Here is a 17,193-nt window from a genome sequence, read left to right as displayed (position 1 = left end):
TGCTAATACAGGGGTCAGTAAGCCTACAATTGATCAATGGGCCTGATGTATATGTGCTAATACAGGGTTCAGTAAGCCTACAATTGATCTATGGGTCTGATGTCTATTTGCTAATACAGGGTTCAGTAAGCATATGATTGATCTATGGATCTGATGTCTATGTGCTAATACAGGGTTCAGTAAGCCTACAATTGATCTATAGGCCTGATGTCTATGTGCTAATACAGGGTTCAGTAAGCATATGATTGATCTATGGATCTGATTTCTATGTGCTAATACAGGGTTCAGTAAGCCAGCAATTGATCTATGGGTCTGATGTCTATGTGCTAATACAGGGTTCAGTAAGCATATGATTGATCTATGGGTCTGATGTCTATGTGCTAATACAGGGTTCAGTAAGCCTACAATTGATCTATGGGCCTGTTGTCTATGTGCTAATACAGGGTTCAGTAAGCATATGATTGATCTATGGGTCGGATGTCTATGTGGTAATACAGGGTTCAGTAAGCCTACAATTGATCTATGGGCCTGATGTATATGTGCTAAAACAGGTTTCAGTAAGCCACCAATTGATCTATGGGCCTGATGTCTATTTGCTAATACAGGGTTCAGTAAGCATATGATTGATCTATGGATCTGATGTCTATGTGCTAATACAGGGTTCAGTAAGCCAGCAATTGATCTATGGGTCTGATGTCTATGTGCTAATACAGGGTTCAGTAAGCCTACAATTGATCTATGGGTCTGATGTCTATGTGCTAATACAGGGTTTAGTAAACCTACAATTGATCTATATGGGTCTGATGTCTATGTGCTAATACAGGGTTCAGTAAGCCTAAAATTGATCTATAGGCCTGATGTCTATGTGCTAATACAGGGATTAGTAAGCATATGATTGATCTATGGATCTGATGTCTATGTGCTAATACAGGGTTCAGTAAGCCAGCAATTGATCTATGGGTCTGATGTCTATGTGCTAATACAGGGTTCAGTAAGCCTACAATTGATCTATGGGCCTGATGTCTATGTGCTAATACAGGGTTCAGTAAGCATATGATTGATCTATGGGTCTGATGTCTATGTGGTAATACAGGGTTCAGTAAGCCTACAATTGATCTATGGGCCTGATGTCTATGTGCTAATACAAGGTTCAGTAAGCCTACAATTGATCTATGGGCCTGATGTCTATGTGCTAATACAGGGTTCAGAAAGCCTACAATTGATCTATGGGCCTGATGTCTATGTGCTAATACAGGGTTCAGTAAGCATATGATTGATCTATGGATCTGATGTCTATGTGCTAATACATTGTTCAGTAAGCCACCAATTGATCTATGGGTCTAATGTCTATGTGCTAATACAGGGGTCAGTAAGCCTACAATTGATCAATGGGCCTGATGTATATGTGCTAATACAGGGTTCAGTAAGCCTACAATTGATCTATGGGTCTGATGTCTATTTGCTAATACAGGGTTCAGTAAGCATATGATTGATCTATGGATCTGATTTCTATGTGCTAATACAGGGTTCAGTAAGCCAGCAATTGATCTATGGGTCTGATGTCTATGTGCTAATACAGGGTTCGGTAAGCCTACAATTGATCTATGGGCCTGTTGTCTATGTGATAATACAGGGTTCAGTAAGCATATGATTGATCTATGGATCTGATTTCTATGTGCTAATACAGGGTTCAGTAAGCCTACAATTGATCTATGGGCCTGTTGTCTATGTGCTAATACAGGGTTCAGTAAGCATATGATTGATCTATGGGTCGGATGTCTATGTGGTAATACAGGGTTCAGTAAGCCTACAATTGATCTATGGGCCTGATGTATATGTGCTAAAACAGGTTTCAGTAAGCCACCAATTGATCTATGGGTCTGATGTCTATGTGCTAATACAGGGTTCAGTAAGCATATGATTGATCTATGGATCTGATGTCCATGTGCTAATACAGGGTTCAATAAGCCTACAATTGATCTATGGGCCTGATGTCTATGTGCTAATACAGGGTTAAGTAAGCCTACAATTGATCTATGGGTTTGATGGCTATGTGCTAATACAGGGTTCAGTAAGCCTACAATTGATCTATGGGTTTGATGTCTATGTGCTAATACAGGGTTCAGTAAGCATATGCTTGATCTATGGATCTGATGTGCCCTTATAGTTGTTATTTGGTATCTGATATCTCCATTTTACATATATATTTTTTAAAAAACTTAATAGTTTCAATAAATTATGCTTAATTTAATCAGTTTTGTTTCAATTGCTTTTATAAATAAATATAATTCTCTGTATGATTAAATATTCAGTAAATGTTCACCTAAAAAAGGAAAAGCTGCCTGAAAAATGTTTTGCATTTGGAGTGAGTGCACTGACAAGGTCACTGTAGACGGGAGGACCTTGGATACGATTTATGGTTTGGGAGTTGCTTTAGGTTGGGGGTTGCACTGGGGGATCATGTGGGTAGAGTTCCATTTGTATGTGAGCTTTGTATTGGGGTACACACAAAAGAGTTATACCACAGTGGAACCCTAAAGATAATTCAGGCTATTTGAAAGTACTGCTCTCCCTAATAGCCGTAAAAAGGTATGCAGAAAGGGTAAAGAAAAGTTACAGCAAGAAAAAATCAACCAGAGGGAAGATAGAGTATAAACACAATCGCCTAGATTACGAGTCTTGCATTAAGGTTAAAAAGCAGCGTTGAGAGGTCCCAACGCTGCTTTTTAACGCCCGCTGGTATTACGAGTCTGGCAGGTAAAGGTGTACCGCTCACATTTTTTCTGCGACTCGAGCATACCGCAAATCCCCTTACGTCAATTGCGTATTCTATCTTTTCAATGGGATTTTCCTAATGCCGGTATTACGAGTCTTGGAAAAAGTGAGCGGTACACCCTCTCCTGCCAAGACTCCTACCGCATTTAAAAGTCAGTAGTTAAGAGTTTTATGGGCTAACGCCGTAACATAAAACTCTTAACTAAAGTGCTAAAAAGTACACTAACACCCATAAACTACCCATTAACCCCTAAACCGAGCCCCCACCCACATCACAAACACTTAAATACATTTTTTAACCCCTAATCTGCTGACCGGACATCGCCGCCACTGTAATAAATATATTAACCCCTAAACCGCAGCACTCCCGCCTCGGAAACACTAGTTAAATTTTATTAACCCCTAATCTGCCGTCCCTAACATCGCCGACACCTACCTACATTTATTAACCCCTAATCTGCCGCCCCCAACGTCGCCGCTACTATATTAAATGTATTAACCCCTAAACTTAAGTCTAACCCTAACACCCCCCTAACTTAAATATAATTTAAAATAATCTAAATAAAATTACTACAATTAACTAAATTATTCCTATTTAAAACTAAATACTTACCTATAAAATAAACCGTAAGATAGCTACAATATAACTAATAGTTACATTGTATCTAGCTTAGGGTTTATTTTTATTTTACAGGCAACTTTGTATTTATTTTAACTAGGTAGAATAGTTATTAAATAGTTATTAACTATTTAATAGCTACCTAGTTAAAATAAATACAAATTTACCTGTAAAATAAAACCTAACCGAAGTTACAATTACACCTAACACTACACTATAATTAAATTAAAGGGCCACTAAACCCAAAATCTTTCTTTCATGATTCAGATAGAACATACAAATTTAAACAACATTACAATTTACTTCTATTATTTATTTTGCTTCATTTTTGAGATATCCTTATTTGAAGAAAAAGCAATGCACATGGGTGAGCCAATCTCATGAGACTTCTATGTGCAGCAACCAATCAGCAGCTACTGAGCATATCTAGATATGCTTTTCAGCAAAGAATATCAAGAGAATAAAACAAATTAGATAATAGAAGTAAATTAGAAAGATGTTTAAAAATGCATTCTCTTTCTAAATCATGAAAGAAAAAATGTGGGTATCATGGCCCTTTAATTCCCTAAACTAACTACAATTAAATACAATTTAAATAAATTATCAAATAATGAAAAAACAAACAAACACTAAATTACAGAAAATAATAAAATAATTAAAAAAATGTAAAACTAATTACACCTAATCTAATCCCCCTAATAAAATAAAAAAGCCCCCCAAAATAATAAAAAGCCCTACCCTATACTAAATTACAAATAGCCCTTAAAAGGGCTTTTTGCGGGGCATTGCCCCAAAGTAATCAGCTCTTTTACCTGTAAAAAAACATACAATACCCCCCCAACATTAAAACCCACCACCCACACACCCAACCCTACTCTAAAACCCACCCAATACCCTCTTAATAAAACCTAACACTAACCCCTTGAAGATCACCCTACCTTGAGACGTCTTCACCCAACCGGGCAGAAGTGGTCCTCCAGATGGGCAGAAGTCTTCATCCTATCCGGGCAGAAGAGGACCTCCAGATGGGCAGAAGTCTTCATCCAGGCGGCATCTTCTATCTTCATCCATCCGGAGCAGAGCAGGCCCATCTTCAAGACATCCGACGCGGAGCATCCTCTTCATCCGACATCCGACGACTAGATGACGGTACCTTTAAGTGACGTCATCCAAGATGGCATCCCTTCAATTCCGATTGGCTGATAGAATTCTATCAGCCAATCGGAATTAAGGTAGAAAAAATCCTATTGGCTGATCCAATCCGCCAATAGGATTGAGCTCGCATTCTATTGGTTGTTCCAATCAGCCAATAGAATGCAAGCTCAATCCAATTGCCTGATTGGATCAGCCTATAGGATTGAACTTCAATCCTATTGGCTGATTGGATCAGCCAATAGGATTTTTTCTACCTTAATTCCGATTGGCTGATAGAATTCTATCAGCCAATCGGAATTGAAGGGATGCCATCTTGGATGCCATCACTTAAAGGTACCGTCATTTAGTCGTCGGATGAAGAGGATGCTCCGCGTCGGATGTCTTGAAGATGAACCCGCTCCGCTCCGGATGGATGAAGATAGAAGATGCCGCCTGGATGAAGAATTCTGCCCATCTGGGGTCCTCTTCTGCCCGGATAGGATGAAGACTTCTGCCCGTCTGGAGGACCACTTCTGCCCGGTTGGGTGAAGACGTCTCAAGGTAGGGTGATCATCAAGAGGTTAGTGTTAGGTTTTATTAAGGGGGTATTGGGTGGGTTTTAATGTTGGGGGGGTATTGTATTTTTTTTTTACAGGTAAAAGAGCTGATTACTTTTAAGGGCTATTTGTAATTTAGTGTAGGGTAGGGCTTTTTATTATTTTGGGGGGCTTTTTATTTTATTAGGGGGATAAGATTAGGTGTAATTAGTTTAAAAAATTGTAATTATTTTATTATTTTCTGTAATTTAGTGTTTGCTTTTTTTTCATAATTTAGATATTTGTATTTAATTGTATTTAATTGTAGTTAGTTTAGGGAATTCATTTAATTATAGTGTAGTTTTAGGTGTAATTGTAACTTGGGTTAGGGTTTATTTTACAGGTAAATTTGTCTTTATTTTAGCTAGGTAGTTATTAAATAGTTGATAACTATTTAATAACTATTGTACCTAGTTAAAATAAATACAAAGTTGCCTGTAAAATAAGCTAGATACAATGTAACTATTAGTTATATTGTAGCTAGCTTAGGGTTTATTTTACAGGTAAGTAGTTTTAAATAGGAATAATTTAATTAATTGCAGTAATTTTATTTAGATTATTTTAAATTATATTTAAGTTAGGGGGTGTTAGGGTTAGGCTTAGACTTAAGTTTAGGGGTTAATATATTTATCAGTGGCGGCGGCAGATTAGGGGTTAATAAGTGTAGTTAGGTGGCGGCGACATTGGGGGCGGCAGATTAGGGGTTAATAAATATAATGTAGGTGTTGGCGATGTTGGGGGCAGCAGACTAGGGGTTCATAGGTATAATGTGGGTGGCTGCGGTGTCTGGAGCGGCAGATTAGGGGTTAATAATATAACGTAGGTGTCGGCGATGTCAGGGGCGGCAGATTAGGGGTTAATAAGTGTAAGATTAGGGGTGTTTAGACTCGGGGTTCATGTTGGGGTGTTAGGTGTAGACAAAAAATGTATTTGCCCATAGGAATCAATGGGGCTGCGTTAGGAGTTGAACGCTGCTTTTTTGCAGGTGTTAGGTTTTTTTTCAGCCGATTCTGCCCCATTGATTCCTATGGGAAAATCGTGCATGAGCACGTTTAGCCAGCTCACCGCTACCGTAAGCAGTGCTGGTATTGCGGTGAGATGTGGAGCTAAATTTTGCTCTCTGCTCACTTTTTTGCGGCTAACGCCGGGTTTAAAAAGACCTGTAATACCAGCGTTGTTTGTAGGTGAGCGGTGAGCATAAACTGAGCGTTAGCACCGCAAGCCTTACCGACAAAAACTCGTAATCTAGCCGAATGTGTCTTAACGTAATAAAATACCATATATAATTTAAAAAATTAAATTGTACAAATAGTACTCTTATCTAAGTTTAAAACAAACTAATGTGATAAAAACATAATTTATGCTTACCTGATAAATTCCTTTCTCCTGTAGTGTAGTCAGTCCACGGGTCATCCATTACTTATGGAATATTTCTCTTCCTAACAGGAAACTGCAAGAGAATTACCCAGCAGAGCTTGCTATATAGCTCCTCCCCTCACCTATCATACTCAGTCATTCGACCAAAGCAGACGAGAAAGGAGGAACCATAGGGTACAGTGGTGACTGGAGTTTAATTAAAATTTAGACCTGCCGTAAAAACAGGGCGGGCCGTGGACTGACTACACTACAGGAGAAAGGAATTTATCAGGTAAGCATAAATTATGTTTTCTCCTGTTAAGTGTAGTCAGTCCACGGGTCATCCATTACTTATGGAATACCAATACCAAAGCTAAAGTACACGGATGAAGGGAGGGACAAGGCAGGAACATTAAACAGAAGGAACCACTGCCTGAAGTACCTTTCTCCCAAAAATAGCCTCCGACGAAGCAAAAGTGTCAAATTTGTAAAATTTTGAAAAAGTGTGAAGCGAAGACCAAGTCGCAGCCTTGCAAATCTGTTCAACAGAGGCCTTATTTTTAAAGGCCCAGGTGGAAGCCACAGCTCTAGTAGAATGAGCTGTAATCCTTTCAGGAGGCTGCTGTCCAGCAGTCTCATAGGCTAAGCGTATTATACTACGAAGCCAAAAAGAGAGAGAGGTAGCCGAAGCCTTTTGACCTCTCCTCTGTCCAGAGTAAACGACAAACAGGGAAGAAGTTTGACGAAAATCCTTAGTTGCCTGCAAATAGAATTTCAGGGCACGGACTACGTCCAGATTATGCAAAAGTCTTTCCTTCTTTGAAGAAGGGTTAGGACACAGAGATGAAACAACAATCTCTTGATTGATATTCCCGTTAGTAACTACCTTAGGTAAGAACCCAGGTTTAGTACGCAGGACTACCTTGTCTGAATGAAAAAATCAGATAAGGAGAATCACAATGTAAGGCAGATAACTCAGACTCTTCGAGCCGAGGAAATAGCCATCAAAAACAGAACTTTCCAAGATAACAGCTTGATATCAATGGAATGAAGGGGTTCAAATGGAACGCCTTGAAGAACATTAAGAACTAAGTTTAAGCTCCACGGCGGAGCAACAGACTTAAACACAGGCTTAATCCTAGTTAAAGCCTGACAGAAAGCCTGAACGTCTGGAACTTCAGCCAGACGTTTGTGTAGAAGAATAGACAGAGCAGAAATCTGTCCCTTTAACGAACTAGTAGATAAGCCCTTTTCTAAACCCTCTTGTAGAAAGGACAATATCCTAGGAATCCTAACCTTACTCCATGAGTAACTCTTGGATTCGCACCAATGTAAATATTTACACCATATCTTATGGTAAATTTTTCTGGTAACAGGCTTCCTAGCCTGTATTAAGGTATCAATAACCGACTCCGAGAAATCACGCTTTGATAGAATCAAGCGTTCAATCTCCATGCAGTCAGCCTCAGAAAAATTAGATTTGGATGTTTGAAAGGACCCTGAATTAGAAGGTCCTGTCTCAGAGGCAGAGACCACGGTGGACAGGACGACATGTCCACTAGGTCTGCATACCAGGTCCTGCGTGGCCACGCAGGCGCTATCAGAATCACCGAAGCTCTCTCCTGTTTGATCTTGGCAATCAAACGAGGAAGCATTGGGAATGGTGGAAACACATAAGCCATGTTGAAGACCCAAGGGGCTGTCAGAGCATCTATCAGCACCGCTCCCGGGTCCCTGGACCTGGATCCGTAACAAGGAAGCTTGGCGTTCTGACGAGACGCCATGAGATCGAGATCTGGTTTGCCCCAACGACGAATCAGTTGAGCAAAGACCTCCGGATGAAGCTCCCACTCTCCCGGATGAAAAGTCTGGCGACTTAGAAAATCCGCCTCCCAGTTCTCCACGCCTGGGATGTAGATCGCTGACAGGTGGCAAGAGTGAGACTCTGCCCAGCGAATTATCTTTGAGACTTCCAACATCGCTAGGGAACTTCTGGTTCCCCCTTGATGGTTGATGTAAGCCACAGTCGTGATGTTGTCCGACTGAAATCTGATGAACCTCAGAGTTGCTAACTGAGGCCAAGCTAGGAGAGCATTGAATATTGCTCTTAACTCCAGAATATTTATTGGGAGGAGTTTCTCCTCCTGAGTCCATAATCCCTGAGCTTTCAGGGAATTCCAGACTGCTCCCCAGCCTAGAAGGCTGGCGTCTGTTGTTACAATCGTCCAATCTGGCCTGCGAAAGGTCATCCCCTTGGACAGATGTGGCCGAGAAAGCCACCATAGAAGAGAATCTCTGGTCTCTTGATCCAGATTTAGTAGGGGGGACAAATCTGAGTAATCCCCGTTCCACTGACTTAGCATGCACAATTGCAGCGGTCTGAGATGCAGGCGCGCAAATGGTACTATGTCCATTGCCGCTACCATTAAGCCGATTACTTCCATGCACTGAGCTACTGACGGGTGTGGAATGGAGTGAAGGGCACGGCAAGCATTTAGAAGTTTTAATAACCTGGCCTCTGTCAGGTAAATTTTCATCTCTACAGAATCTATAAGAGTCCCTAGAAAGGGAACTCTCGTAAGTGGTAATAGAGAACTCTTTTCCACGTTCACCTTCCACCCATGCGACCTCAGAAATGCCAGAACTATCTCTGTATGAGACTTGGCAGTTTGAAAACTTGACGCTTGTATCAGAATGTCGTCTAGGTACGGAGTCACCGCTATGCCTCGCGGTCTTAGTACCGCCAGAAGTGATCCTAGAATTTTTGTAAAGATTCTTGGAGCCGTAGCTAATCCGAAGGGAAGAGCTACAAACTGGTAATGCCTGTCTAGGAAGGCAAATCTCAGATACCGGTAATGGTCCTTGTGAATCGGTATGTGAAGGTAGGCATCCTTTAAGTCCACCGTGGTCATGTACTGACCCTCTTGGATCATGGGAAGGATGGTTCGAATAGTTTCCATTTTGAATGATGGAACTCTTAGAAATTTGTTTAGGATTTTTAAGTCCAAGATTGGTCTGAAGGTTCCCTCTTTTTTGGGAACCACAAATAGATTTGAATAGAATCCCTGCCCGTGTTCCGTCCGCGGAACTGGGTGGATTACCCCCATTAGTAAGAGGTCTTGTACACAGCGTAGAAACGCCTCTTTCTTTGTTTGGTTTGCTGATAACCTTGAAAGATGAAATCTCCCCCGTGGAGGAGAAGTTTTGAAGTCCAGGAGATATCCCTGAGATATGATCTCCAACGCCCAGGGATCCTGGACATCTCTTGCCCAAGCCTGGGCGAAGAGAGAAAGTCTGCCCCCCACTAGATCCGTTTCCGGATAGGGGGCCCTCTCTTCATGCTGTCTTGGGGGCAGCAGCAGGTTTCTTGGCCTGCTTGCCCCTGTTCCAGGACTGGTTAACTTTCCAGCCCTGCCTGTAACGAGCAACAGCTCCTTCCTGTTTTGGAGCGGAGGAAGTTGATGCTGCTCCTGCCTTGAAGTTACGAAAGGCATGAAAATTAGACTGTTTGGCCTTTGATTTGGCCCTGTCCTGAGGTAGAGCATGGCCCTTACCTCCCGTAATGTCAGCAATAATTTCTTTCAAGCCGGGCCCGAATAAGGTCTGCCCTTTGAAAGGAATATTAAGCAATTTAGATTTAGAAGTCACGTCAGCTGACCAGGATTTAAGCCATAGCACTCTGCGCGCTTGGATGGCGAATCCGGAGTTCTTAGCCGTAAGTTTGGTTAAATGCACAACGGCATCAGAAACAAATGCGTTAGCTAGCTTAAGTGTTTTAAGCTTGTCCATTATTTCATCCAATGGAGCTGAGCGAATGGCCTCTTCCAGAGACTCAAACCAGAATGCTGCCGCAGCAGTGACAGGCGCAATGCATGCAAGGGGCTGTAAAATAAAACCTTGTTGAACAAACATCTTCTTAAGGTAACCCTCTAATTTTTTATCCATTGGATCTGAAAAGGCACAACTATCCTCCACCGGGATAGTGGTGCGCTTAGCTAAAGTAGAAACTGCTCCCTCCACCTTAGGGACCGTCTGCCATAAGTCTCGTGTGGTGGCGTCAATAGGAAACATTTTCCTAAATATGGGAGGAGGGGTAAAAGGCACACCAGGTCTATCCCACTCCTTGCTAATAATCTCTGTAAGCCTTTTTGGTATAGGAAATACGTCAGTATACACCGGTACCGCATAGTATTTATCCAACCTACATAATTTCTCTGGAATTGCAACCGTGTTACAATCATTCAGAGCCGCTAATACCTCCCCTAGCAATGTGCGGAGGTTCTCTAGCTTAAATTTAAAATTGGAAATCTCTGAATCCAGTCTCCCTGGATCAGATCCGTCACCCACAGAATGAAGCTCTCCGTCCTCACGTTCTGCAAACTGTGACGCAGTATCTGACATGGCTCTCATCTCATCCGCGCGCTCTATCCTTAACCCAGAGCTATCGCGCTTGCCTCTTAAATCTGGCAACTTAGATAATACTTCTGTCATAACAGTAGCCATGTCTTGCAAAGTGATTTGTAAGGGCCTCCCTGATGTACTTGGCGCCACAAAATCACGCACCTCCTGAGCGGGAGGCGCAGGTACTGACACGTGAGGAGAGTTAGTCGGCATAACTTCCCCCTCGTCGTCTGGTGATAATTTCTTTACATGTAAAGATTGACTTTTATTTAAAGTAGCATCAATGCAATTGGTACACAAATTTCTATTGGGCTCCACATTGGCCTTTAAACATAGTGAACAAAGAAATTCATCTGAGTCAGACATGTTTAAACAAACTAGCAATGAGACTAGCAAACTTGGAAATACTTTTCAAAATTAATTTACAAGCAATATAAAAAACGTTACTGTGCCTTTAAGAAGCACAGAAAAACTGACACAGTTGAAATAACAATGATCAAAAATAGTTATAGCAACCAAATTTTCACAGTAAATGTATTAAGTTAGCAAAGGATTGCACCCACCAGCAAATGGATGATTAACCCCTTAATACCCAAAAACGGATAACAATTATATAATTAACGTTTTTCTCACAGTCAAATACACTGTCACAGGACTACTGTGACTGATTACCTCCCTCAAAATGGATTTTGAAGACCCCTGAGCTCTCTAGAGACGATCTGGATCATGGAGGATGAAGTAGACAGATTGTGACTGAATTTTTACTGCGCAAAAAAGCGCTAAAATAGGCCCCTCCCACTCATTACAACAGTGGGGAAGCTCAGAAACTGTTTCTATGCAGAAAACAAAAATGGCCATGTGGTAAAAATCATGCCCTAATAAGTTTTTTTTTTTTTTTTTATTTAATAATTTTTATTGAGATTAATCATATAAATAACAACAGTCAAAAGTTCAGTGGTGACTACATTAGGTACATCTTGAATTGGTTTAGTTATTATATTCAGACCTGAAAGGAAATAAGAGAAAAAAAAAAAAAACCATAATACAGGGTTGTCAACATACAGAGTACCAATCCATTCTGCACGTTACTGTCAGACTAGTGAAATGGAACCTCATTTTACTATTAAATATAATGGAAACGCACCTCTAATGTTTCAACAGGCCTCTCATGGACCCATTTAAATTAAATGATTTATGGAGGTGCTTAACTGTAAAACACGGTCACTTTTGGACCAAACATGGAAACAAAGGGAAAAAAAAAAAAACAGAACAAGAAACAAAGCAAGAGAGAGCATTATAAAACTTGAATCGCCCTAGAGACTATTATTAAATCAGGTTAACCTGAATTCCTTGAAACGGAGCCTGCACAGAGGTAGCTTGTTACCGCTATCACTACAACTGATCCAGCCAGCGCCCATCTCACGGTTCTGACAGCTGATTGAACAGCTGAGAAGGAAGGAGCCGGTGACGTCAGACGCCAAGTTACCGCGAGTGGAGCGGGACCCAGGAGGAGAGCGGAATACGAGCCGGAGGCAGCAAGAAAGGGGTTCTGTTTCACACATACCCACTACCCCGGAGGAAAAGCCAGCTCTCTGAGGACGGGCCAGACTCTGCGAGCAGCGGAAAGAGGCACAAATCAAGCCAATGTCTACAGCCAGGGGTGAGTCAGTTTATTGAGACATCTCCATCTTGGTGGTTCACAAGTTTGGGATTACTCACCGTAACAACTAAATTGACTGGGCGATTAAGTAGGTGCTCACACATTCATTGACTATTATTAAATCCCCTACAATTGAGCACATATGATCTCTTGGTTCTAGGTAATAGGGCATAATAGGGAGGGGAGTGAACAGGTTTGGGTTTAATACTACTACGGCATCTATCTGCAAATAACAGCAATAGTCATTATCTGTGACTGGCAATAAACCTAATATAGCAATAAATATATTCTAGTCTATATGTGGGGTGGGGGTGAAGATAATATTGTTGAGCTTACTGTCCGGCTTTTAGGTATATCAAATAATGGCCATGGAATCATGACAAAGCCTCAAGGATGGAACAGTTACACATGTTGATGGAAAACATAGAGAGTTCACTGCTACACAGTGTAGAAGTACCGCAACAGTCTGCAGTCATCCCCACTGTCCATATCATGTCACTATTCTTATACCATTAAGAGTCCAGTGACCAGAGTGCTGCAGGACCTAAGCCGTATAGGCGGAAGACAGCTGTAGACTGTGGCTTAGGTGCGCCGCGGCTCGGACCAGACCTAGCCACCGGGGTCAAAAAGCCTGTCTGAGATGTCTTCTGCCATGCCTCTAGCAAAAGCCCCCCCGCTCAACTCCTGTTCTATCAAAGCAGTAAGGCTGTATGGGAGCGTGGCAACGAACTGTCCCTTGGGATCCTGCCTCATCTGCATGTTCAACTGTACGGGAGGGACCCCCTGGCAGCCCCACACCGATAACTCTGCTGCAAATCGGCCTTTGGGATACCGCTGGGTGAGGATATGAGGTAACTCCTTCGGGAGGGGAGTTTCTCCCTTCTGGTAAGCCCCTATATGTAGTTGCAGCTTGTCTGAGGGAAAAAATGTAGCCAGGATTGATTGCGGGATCCGAGAACTGTGAGCCTCAGCAACGGGTACAGGAACGATCATTTCATCTAGGTACTGCTGAGAAGTATAGTTGCGCTGCTTAGATCTACCTCCCCACTCTCTGTAAGGGTGACTAGCGTCGCATTGTGATCCCTTTGCCAGGTCAGTCCCTCGGTAGCTGGATTCCCCAGGTTGGGGATCTAGATTCATATCCACTGAATTGCTGCAGATTCTCCCGCCCACACCTGTGGCAAAAGCCTCCGGGATGGATCCGGACCCCAGCAGGCCCACCGCAGAGGCGTCAGCCCCAGAAATGTGTGCCAGATCGATCCGGCGTTCAGGCTCTGTCGGCATGTATGGTAAGTGCGGCTCCTGATCTGCTATTAACGGTCGGACCTCAGCATTATATACCGTAACTGATTGCGACTCATAGGCACATTGAGTTGTACTACATATTTCCTCCTCTATGCGAGTTAGATGAGTTGCTAGTAGCTCTTCAAACAGTTGTAAGATATGCATCTCCATGCTTTGCAAATTCTTCCTATTTCTATAGGAAACCATGACCCCGGCAATGGGGGGGGGTTAATGTGCGGCAGCCCCAGACCTGCGTCCCACGAAGCTTAGCGTGTGTGAGTATCTCACAAAATAATCCTAATGGCTTGCAAAATGGCTTCTAGGCCTGTGGGGAGGTTCGACACGCAGCTGTCTCAAAGAACATAGGTCAAAACATAGTCAAATTATCCGCTCTTCTATGCAATCCAGACTCAAGCAATATAGAAGTCCAAAGTGTCAAATTAGTGTGATGTTTAGCAAATTTGCTGTGAGTAATCTATAAAAAGTCCTCTTGATCTCAGAGAGCTTCACTAAGACACATCTTGCCGCTTTGAGAGTAGGCTCCGCCCCCATGCCCTAATAAGTTTTATCACCAAGTACCTCACAAAAACGATTAACAAGCCAGTAAAACGTTTTAAACATACATTTAAAAGTTATGTATTATTATTTACAAGCCTGCTACCAGTCGCTTTTACTGCAGTTAAGGCTCATACATTATTTCAGTTGTTACGGTACCAACAGTGTACCAAGGTTAATACCAGATGACAACGTCCTGCATAGACAATCAGCACTTCACAACCTTGATCAGTTTCCCTGCAAACATGAGACCAAGCTCCACATTTCAGGTTTAAAACAGAATAACATTTATTAACCCCTTAAGGACCAGCGACGTACCCTGTATGTCGCTGGCCTTTTTTTGGGACTTGATTGTTTTATAGCGCGGTCTTGCCACCAGCATTGAGACTGCTCTATTCCACAAAGCCTGCTGGAGGGAGTGCATTAATAGCGTGTTCTTGCTAGACTTGTGCTATTATGTCCTGAAAAAACCCTTAACGACCAGTGACATACAGGGTACATTGTGGTCATTAAGGGGTTAAAGGCTAGATGCCTAGTATTTATACAGGTTTGACCCCCCCAGAAGGGGGTTGAAAAGAATCTTATACATTAGATGGCGGGAACACGCCTTTTGACATGATACAATAGAATTATTTACTTAAACACTTTAAACACAAGACACTCTTGGCTCTTCTTATCACTTAGGCGTTTTCTCTCTAAGGGTGATCAAACAATGGCAGGCTTATCGCTAACTAGATTATAGCTGGAGCCAGCAACTTGTATTAGAAAACAGAGTTAACACTTTCAGTCCTGACCAAAGGGTCTGTCACATAGCTCCCCCCTTGTGGAACACTCCGGCAGACCCGGCTTGACCCTTTGGCGGGTCAACTTGGGGATGACCGGACTAGGAGGTGGTAGGCATGTCAGTTTGCCGGGACAATCCATCTGCATTTCCGTTTAGCTTACCAGGCCGGTAGCTGATGGTGAAGTTATAGGGCTGGAGGGCTAAACTCCACCTCAGCAATCTACCATTGTCTCCTGAGACCCGGTTAAGCCAGACTAAGGGGTTGTGGTCCGTTATGAGGGAAAATTCCTGTCCGTATAGATAAGGGTTCAACTTCTTCAGCGCCCAGACTAGGGCTAAACATTCCTTCTCTACTGCCGCATAACTTACTTCCCGGGGTAACAACTTTCGGCTTAGGTATGCGACAGGATGCAGGGACTGGGGCAGCCAAGAAAGGGGCATTCACAAGGGCCTGCTTCAGTGCCTGAAACGCGACTTCACAAGCTGGAGACCACAGGACCTGTTTGGGGAGGTTCTTTTTAGTCAGGTCAGTCAGGGGCTTGGCGATAGTACTGTAGTTCGGGACAAAACGTCGGTAATACCCGGCCATCCCCAGGAAGGCTAGGACTTGGGTCTTGGTGATAGGTGTGGGCCAGTTAGCCACAGCCTCTACCTTGGCTGGCTCCGGTCTCTGGCTCCCACACCCCACTCGGTGCCCCAAGTACTGTACTTCAGCCATACCTAGATGGCACTTGTCCGGTTTCAAGGTCAGGCCAGCGGCCCGAATCTTGTCCAGAACCATCCCTACATGGGTAAGGTGTTCTTCCCAGGACTCACTGTAAACCGCAATGTCGTCCAGGTATGCACAAGCAAATTCCTGGAAGCCATCAAGGAGTCTATCCACCATACGCTGGAAGGTAGCCGGGGCATTCTTCATCCCAAAGGGCATGACCTTAAACTGGTACAGGCCGAATGGGGTGACGAAGGCCGACTTGGGGATAGCATCCTCAGCCAGGGGAATCTGCCAGTAGCCTTTACACAGGTCTATGGTTGTCAGATAGCGTCCCCTAGCAATACGGTCTAGTAGTTCGTCTACCCGGGGCATCGGGTAGGCGTCAGTGGTGGTCCTCTCGTTGAGCCGCCTGTAGTCCACACAGAACCGGGTGGTTCCATCTTTCTTAGGTACCAGGACTACAGGTGAAGCCCAAGGACTATCGGAGGGCTCGATCACTCCCAGCCGAGCCATCTCCTGTATCTCCTTCCGCATTCCTTCTCGGACTGCTTCGGGTATACGGTAGGGAGGTTGTCGCAGGGGATTCTGTCCAGGAGTCTCTACCTTATGTACAGCTAGGGTAGTGTAGCCGGGCTCTTGGGAGAACGTCGCCTGCTTCTCCCACAGGAGCTGTCTTGCCTGTACCCTCTCGGTGGGGTTTAACCGGTCCCCTAGCTGCACAAGACTAGTGAGGTCAGTCTGGGGGTCCTTCTCTAATAAGTCGGGTAGGGGTAAATTCTCTGGGTCGTCTGCAGCAGGGGCACATACTGCAGCTACATCCTCTGGCCTCTCCTGATACTCCTTCAGCATGTTCACATGAAAGGATCGCTGGATCCTCTCATCTGCACAGCTGGCTATAACATAGGTAGTATCACACACCTGAGATAACACTTTATACGGGCCCTGCCAAGATGCTTGCATCTTGTTGGCCTTCACAGGCTTGAGCACCAAAACCTTCTGTCCAACCTGGAAGACCCGCTGCCGGGCACCCTGATCGTACCACCCCTTCTGTCTTCCCTGGGCCACCTGGAGATTCTCTCTTGCCATCTGAGACAGTTTCTCCATGCGGTCCCGGAGTTCCAGAACATATGGCACGATGGGGGTTCCCTCCTGCTCTCTCTCTCCCTCCCAGTGTCCTCTAATGAGATCCAGGGGGCCTCGGACCCTTCTCCCATAGAGTAACTCAAAGGGAGAGAACCCAGTAGATTCCTGGGGCACCTCTCTGTACGCAAATAGCAGATGAGGCAGGAATCGTTCCCAGTCTCGGCACGTATCCGT

This window comes from Bombina bombina, chromosome 5 (assembly GCF_027579735.1).
Source record: "Bombina bombina isolate aBomBom1 chromosome 5, aBomBom1.pri, whole genome shotgun sequence".
Taxonomy (NCBI): domain Eukaryota; kingdom Metazoa; phylum Chordata; class Amphibia; order Anura; family Bombinatoridae; genus Bombina; species Bombina bombina.
The sequence above is the reverse complement of the archived record's forward strand: the minus strand, read 5'-3'. Positions refer to the sequence as shown.